Source organism: Melanaphis sacchari, unplaced genomic scaffold (genome assembly GCF_002803265.2).
Source record: "Melanaphis sacchari strain LSU unplaced genomic scaffold, SCAv2.0 Contig64_pilon_pilon, whole genome shotgun sequence".
Lineage (NCBI taxonomy): Eukaryota > Metazoa > Arthropoda > Insecta > Hemiptera > Aphididae > Melanaphis > Melanaphis sacchari.
In genome coordinates, this window is record NW_020271462.1 from 2458951 (window position 1) to 2466474 (window position 7524).

Sequence of the window (7524 nt, forward strand, 5' to 3'; positions counted from 1 at the left end):
AGTACGATGAACAGTCCGAACTTATCTGGACAAAGAATAATTGATATTATAACACAAATGTATAAATGTATACAATAAAATTTAGTAAAACGCAATATTTAGTTTTTATTGCTTGAAATTTAAACAACTTAATATTTTCTCTAAAGTATGCTAAATTGTATTATATTATAATTAAAGAATTGTTTTCTAATATGTTCAAAAATTTTTAATGTTATTTAATATTTACCTAAAATATTTTCCTTTACATTATATCTGTCAAACCAATATCTACTTTTGGTGACTATTACAACTGTTATCTCCATATTCACTCCTAAATTATATGCAAATTGAAATCAAGAAAATTAAAACTAAAATATTAGTAATGCACTCAAATAATCTACCTGGAATGTTTTTACATTAGTATCTGTCAAACCAACTCACTATTTTGGTGGACTATTACAACTGTTATCTATATTCACCTAAATTATATGCAAAATGAAATCAAGAATAATTAAAATTAATAAACTAAAAATATTAGGTGAATTTACAATAATCTACTGCTGAATGTTTTTACATTAGTATCTGTCAAACCAATTTAATTATTTTGTTACTATCATAACTGTTATCGATATTCACCTAAATTATATGAAAATTGAAATCAAGAAAATTAAAACTAAAATATTAGGTAATGCACTAAATAATCTACCTGGTATGTTTTTATTACAATTTAATCATGAGTAACATAAGTATCTATCTACTAAGAACAGAAAATAAATAATAGATTTAAAATTAATTTGGTAGAATTAAATTGAATATCATTATTATTTTGTAAATATTAATTTTGTAAAAATATATATTAAAGTTTATGTTCATATTTTGTATAAAATATTAATATACTTAAGTCAAATTCAAACATTTAGAATCCAACTATTATTTAATATTTACGTTATATTATTAGCTTTATATACTTATTTGATAATTATTAATTATATAATTATATCTATAAATTAGGTGTTCAATAAATCAAGTATTTACAAAGAAAATATAAGTACCTACATACGTAAAGACTAGGTTCTCTAATCTCTAGTATCTAATACTATAAGACTATGAAAAAAGTAATTACAAACAAAATTCTAATTTATATTAATAATAATAACACTTACCTAACTCATAAGTTCCATCACTCGTTTTTGAAAATAATTTGAATAGAAACAATCGGCAATGAAATTGTATTGATTTCTGTTTTTAATTTTTACATGACTCGACGTGTCTTGCCAATTTGTTTTATTAAGGTTTCTACTTTTGTTACACGTAACACAATTCACAGGCATTTAGAAAAATGGTTAAATTATCAAAACACAAGACACAACAATGATATGAATATCTGATGGTTTATAATTATAACCAAATGGCAAATACAGTTTAAAATCAAGATTCAAGAGATGGAGAGACGTCTTTTTCGAGAGTTCGAGTAGTACAAATGTACAAGTACCAATAGTACAATGTACTCCTCTTTCATATTAAATAAAATAACTAATAACTAAAATAAATATTGTTCAAGCTAAATGGTTCTTATAAAATTAAAATAGATCGATGTTTATTATTTTACATTTTATACTAAAACTGGTGACAGCCAACAGGTCCGCGTTATTATTATCTATACAATAATTATTGCCCAAAGATAAAATATAGAACACACTACGACACACGCATTCATTATTCATGTTTATTATTCTGTGTTTAATATCCTTATGCAGTTATGCACACGGCAAACGGTAAATTAATGTTCTATTTTATTTAACTGTGTTGTTAACTTGTACCAGAAGATACCTATCTAATATGTTCATAGAGTTATATAAATTACAATTATGCCTACTAAATTATAACTTGATATTATATTATTATACACCCCAGTACCAACAAACACCCACCCACCTAAGTAAAATGATATTTTGAACCACCATATTTTAAAGACCCTGGCGCCACTGTAGTAATACAATTTTTTACAACCTATTGCTTAAACTATAATTATTTTACTTTCCTACCTTATTAATATGTTCTAAACATACTTAGTATACATATAATGAAGCTATTACTAAGATATATACATATATACTACACACATATAAGTACCAATATATTGATATAAAATACATAAATATTATATAATTTGCTATTTAAGTTATGTCATAAATTCATGGATTTCTTGAAACAATACTAACAAAATAACAATAATTCTACAGGGTTATTAAAACAACATATTTTTCTAATAAAACAATTCAAATAGCTACTAATGATTACTATACATCATCACAAATATACAAGGGTCTTTCAGAAAGTAAAGTTACAACATGTGTTAAACATTAAAAAATTAATATATTTAAATGGAATTTTCAAGATAATTATCAAAACATGTCATTATTTATCTATATAAATTCCTTTGAGATCAATAAACTTTTGAAGTCTAAGGACCAAATTTTTTATATTCTCATTGTATACTTACGCTCCACCTTCCGAAACCACTTTTCGACAGCATCCTGAACCTCTTAGTCATTTGAAAATCAATGTCCACCTAATAACTCCATTAATTTATTGAAAAGATGACAATTCGATGGTACCAGGTCTAGCGAGTAAAGTGGATGAGTCACAATATCCCACCCAAATGAAATAAACAGGTCCTGAGTGAGACGGGCGGTATAAGATCTGGCATTGTCATGAAGGAGTGACATACCAAGAGTCTTTTTTTGTCATTGATTTTTTTTTCTCAACTTCCAAAGTGACTCACAGTATGCATTTATGGTGGTATTTTAGCCATAAAATTGACAAATAATATCCCTTTTCAGTCCCAAAAGGCAGATTCTATGATTTTTATTTCTAAAAATTTGATTTTAAATTTTTTGATTGGTGGTAAATGGGTATAGTGCCACTTTAGAGACTGCCTTTAAGACTCTGGAGTATAGTGACACACCCACGTGTCATCACCTTGGATCCATAGGTTTCCACAAGCTAGAGATGAATACTAGTTGCAGATTTGTTAGGCAAAGTAAGAAACTGAAATTCAAGGTGTTCTCACAACTGCGGTAAGTGGAACTGTTTGACGTGTTTGGCTGCTGTAACAATATTAACGCAATTGATGATTTGTTTTAACTGTTAGGAATCACTCTACCCACCAGTGATAAGAAATTGGAAAAAAAAATTTCCTCCACCTTACATGGCCATTGTAACCTTACTTTCTAGATGACCCTCGTAATACAAACTATTATTTAGATTTACAAAAACAATTATAATAGTGTTAGCCAAATATTACAAGACTCCAGTATAAAAACAAAAGTATAGGAAACATCATATGTTAAGAAGTTGGAAGAACAACATATTGAGATATATCATAGATATTTAACTCTTGTTTTATTCTATATATCAGTGTATTAATTTAACTATATAAGTCATTTAAATTTAATCAACTATTTAACCCTTAAAAACATTATACATGGTTGCTGGTTAAACGGTATTTTATATACATTATAACTTTATACTTAAAGTAATAGGTACTTTGCTGATTGCTAGAAAGTTAAAATAAGAGATGGGTCACTTATTAGTATAAATATTCAATAGTAGGTCACATATTGGACCAGAATTCAATAATTGATAATGTTTTTAAATTCTATTTCTATAATATTATTAAAATCTACTAATAAAAATTATATGTAATTTAATTAAAATCATTTACTTGTAAAAAGATACATCACACAATTTTCTTAAAGCATTTTTTTGATTTGCCATCAAAAAAAGAACTAGGCAGTAGGCACTATGATTCGAGGTGTAATAACTCGTAAAACTGACGTATTTGAAAACATAATATGAATGTATACAAATAATAATAAATAAAAGCAATAACAATAATATGTTTTAAGAAATTAAACTCTTTCGCACATCAGAGAATGCAAATAATTTATCATGAACCATATATTTTGAAATTAAATAATGATAAAAAAAAACGCGAACCGGGAGATCAGCAGTTGTCAGACAAAATGATAAGAGGAACAATACTTAATTTGATAAGATTTTATGATTTTAATATATTTTGATATGTTTGTGGAGGTAGTTTCTGTATATTTATTTCGTATACTGCTGATGAGACATCGATTGGTACTAGTTATATTAAAATTTAAAAGTTAAATTTGTAAGGCTGATATTTAATTAAACATTAAAAAAATGCAATGTGTAGCGCGATTTAATTTATTATGTATTTTATGAAGGCGGCAAAAAAATACAACTGTGGAATCTTCTAAAATTAAAATCATTATAATTTAGTAAAAGTTACAGAAAAATCGGCAGAAAAAATTCTTGATTGTTCAAGCAATACACGATGTAAAAATAATAATTTTATCTATTTAGTTATGTGTATTGTTTTTAATTTTTGTAAACATTTTTGAAATGTAAAAATGAGTTTTGAACATAATAATTGTTATTTTAATTATTTACATATAAACATATTTGTGTATTGAATACATAGAAAACAAATGTGTATTATGATATGTGTACTAAGCTCAAAATACAATTAATATATTTAATACATTAAATATAGTTCTATAATTTACATTGATGTATGTGCGAGTAGAATATACATTCCAAGAATAAGATGGTTAAAAAGTAAAAACATGACATGTTTTTTTTCCAATTCACGGTGATAGTGCAATTTTACATTAACAGCGCAACACAACGTAGTATTCCTAAAATCTGTATATTATTAATAATATGCTACCACATCTCATTACCAGAGCTCGTATAAATATGAATAGAGCACTAAGTCAGTGGCGTGATTATACGTTTAGGTATATTAATACCTACTAAATTTTCATGTACAGGGGTGAGTGGTAGCTGGGAATATTATTTTATCAAAAATCCTAAAGCTAACTTAATACATACAAAATGATTAATGTTTGCTTTAAAATTCTGCACACTTTATTTAACTTATAATAAATTATTTACAATGAGAATATTAAATTTATTAAAATATTAAATTTATTTTGTTTGTGATGTAATATAATGTACCTATGTATACATATATTATTATATATATCTTGTACGGTTTATAAAAGAAACTAATTTTCTTGGCTAAACAGCCAACTTATCAATCACATTATCAGGATTAACTTCAATTGATTTATGAACAGCCATCATAGTTAAACTATTTCAATCATGAAATCATTAAAAATGATTAATAATTATTTAATTTTTAATATAAAATAAAATTTGGTACTTTAATAATTAATTATAACAATGAACTTGCTTCACATATTGTGTTATGGAAATATATTTTGACTCGTTTAAGTACTGAGAACGTTTGGGAGTTATAGTGGAAACTGTCAACTTGCATAATATTTTAATTAAAAGATAAATGTTCAGATAAATTTTTAAATTGCATTCAGTAAGAGCATCAATATCTGTTTTAGGTAGGTATAATTCAGGTGCGTTACCCTGACACAGTGGCACCGCCAAAGCCTCAATTCAGCTATTGCATTATTTTTATTTATTTTATACAATTTTATTTGTATGAGTTTTGATCTTCAGAAAGTGTTGAATACTCCACAAGGATCAAATATGAACTTATATTACAGCCGCAAGTATAGTATGTTTAATTTAACCATCTATGAATCTGGCTCACAGAACGCACTATCATATTTATGGGGTGAGACTACTGGAGCACGCGGTTGCAATGAAATTTTTACTTGTGTGTATAAATATCTATTGGACTTGGACAAAAAACATATTTATAAATCAGTATCTTTTTTTTGCGACTCGTGTAGTGGACAAAATAAAAACCGTGCTATGTTAGCTATGATACATACTACAAAATTTAAATTCATTGAAGAAGTTAAAATTACTTTTCTCCTACCCGGTCATATACCTACATGCCAGTGGATTTAATTCACGCTACCATTGAGCGTTTGTCAGAAATAAAACTATTTGGGCACCAAGTTAATGGTCCACTTCCATTACAAATGCACAATGTAAGCCATTTCCTATTGATGTTAAAAATTTATAATATTCGGATTTTATTGATTGGAAAAAATTAGCAACTCAATTTTTTACTAAGGTATTGAAAACCACAGATGAAGAAGTAATCTTAGTTACTAAAGTTAAGTCTTTCCTTTTTGTAAAACCTTTAGAAGGACTTCCTGAAATTCATGTTTTTTTTTACATACAAATCCGAAGAAAATTCTAAAATTTTAAAGTTAAAAAAAATAAAAATAAAACTACAGAATTATCACAGTGCTATGATAAAAGTTTAAATATACATATCAAATGAGAAGAGAGTTGACCTCATTAAGCTTTGTAATGGTAGTATAATACCACAGAAGTATCATGATGAATATCTACAATTAATGCAATCAGACCTGACCATAAATGATGCTTTACCAGAAACTGACTGTTACGTCCTTGGAATCGAAATAGGTCTAAAATAATTTTAATTTTATCATAATTTATAATTATATTTTAGTGTATATCTACTCTAAAGTAAACTAAAAGAGATAGCTTTTTTAATTTTTGTTATTATTTTTTTTTTTTGTTAAGTTTTACATTATGCTGTTTTTATCATATTTATTAAATTACTTGGCAAGTCCCTATAATATTGGAATAAATGAATATATTAAATTTTATTACTATCCATTGATTTTTATTAATATAAACAAATTTATATTTTTAAAATACATTGTTTTTTAACACAGTAATTGTATTTATTTTATATTTAACAAGCTGACCCGGCAAACGTTGTTTTGCCATATAAATTATATCTAATGAATATTTTGGTATTCAAATAAAAAATAATTAAATTATTGTAAGTGATAGGGAATGTCGTATATACTGGTATATGTCTGAGATGAATGGAACACTGTGAATGATGACCGCCCATAAAAATAACAAAACACCAAATATCCTCACCGACCATAAAGTAAATTTGTAAAAATGTATGTGGTTCGTTTGGAATTGGTAGCAATGAGCCCACTCTATGATAAACTTGGCCTTTGATTTTGAATGTTGAATTAAATTGTTGACTATTTGCAGCATTATTTTTAACTATTTCTGTTGCTCCGAACGATGTCATTTGGAAACATGAATTGAATGTTCGAATTAACTTCAGGAACAAGTTAGAATCTGATTCCGTATCATATATTTTTATATATTAGAATAAATAAATTTACTTGTATTAATACTTTTTATTAAAAGAAATAAAGCTAATGATATAATTACATTTATTATTAAATTATGTAATAAATGCGATTACAATTTGAAGGAGATAAGTGATAACAATATTTATCATCAATAAAAAATTGGGGTACAAGCGACAAAAATTCAAATTATTTTATAAAAATTGTTCCTACTTCTTAAATAATTAATTTATCTAATAAAAAAATGTATGACTGTAAAAACAACAAAAATATTATCAAAAATGTACATATAAAAATATTTGGAAATTCAACGAAAAAAAAATGATCCAAATTGGAAATTAAAAACAACATAAAAATCGTTTTTTTTGCTTTC

The 7524-nt window shown here is 25.8% G+C and overlaps 1 long non-coding RNA gene across 1 annotated transcript in view; it reads right to left on the minus strand.

Annotated features, from left to right (window-relative positions):
- The window catches only part of LOC112600453, a 10488-nt gene extending 6572 nt beyond the window's left edge, over positions 1-3916 (minus strand). Inside the window, exons 1-2 of the long non-coding RNA XR_003115001.1 lie at positions 3707-3916; positions 2483-3089 (exon numbers count right to left, since the gene is read on the minus strand). This is a non-coding gene — a long non-coding RNA (uncharacterized LOC112600453). The remainder of the gene's footprint in view (positions 1-2482; positions 3090-3706) is intronic.
- Positions 3917-7524: the final 3608 nt, after the last annotated feature.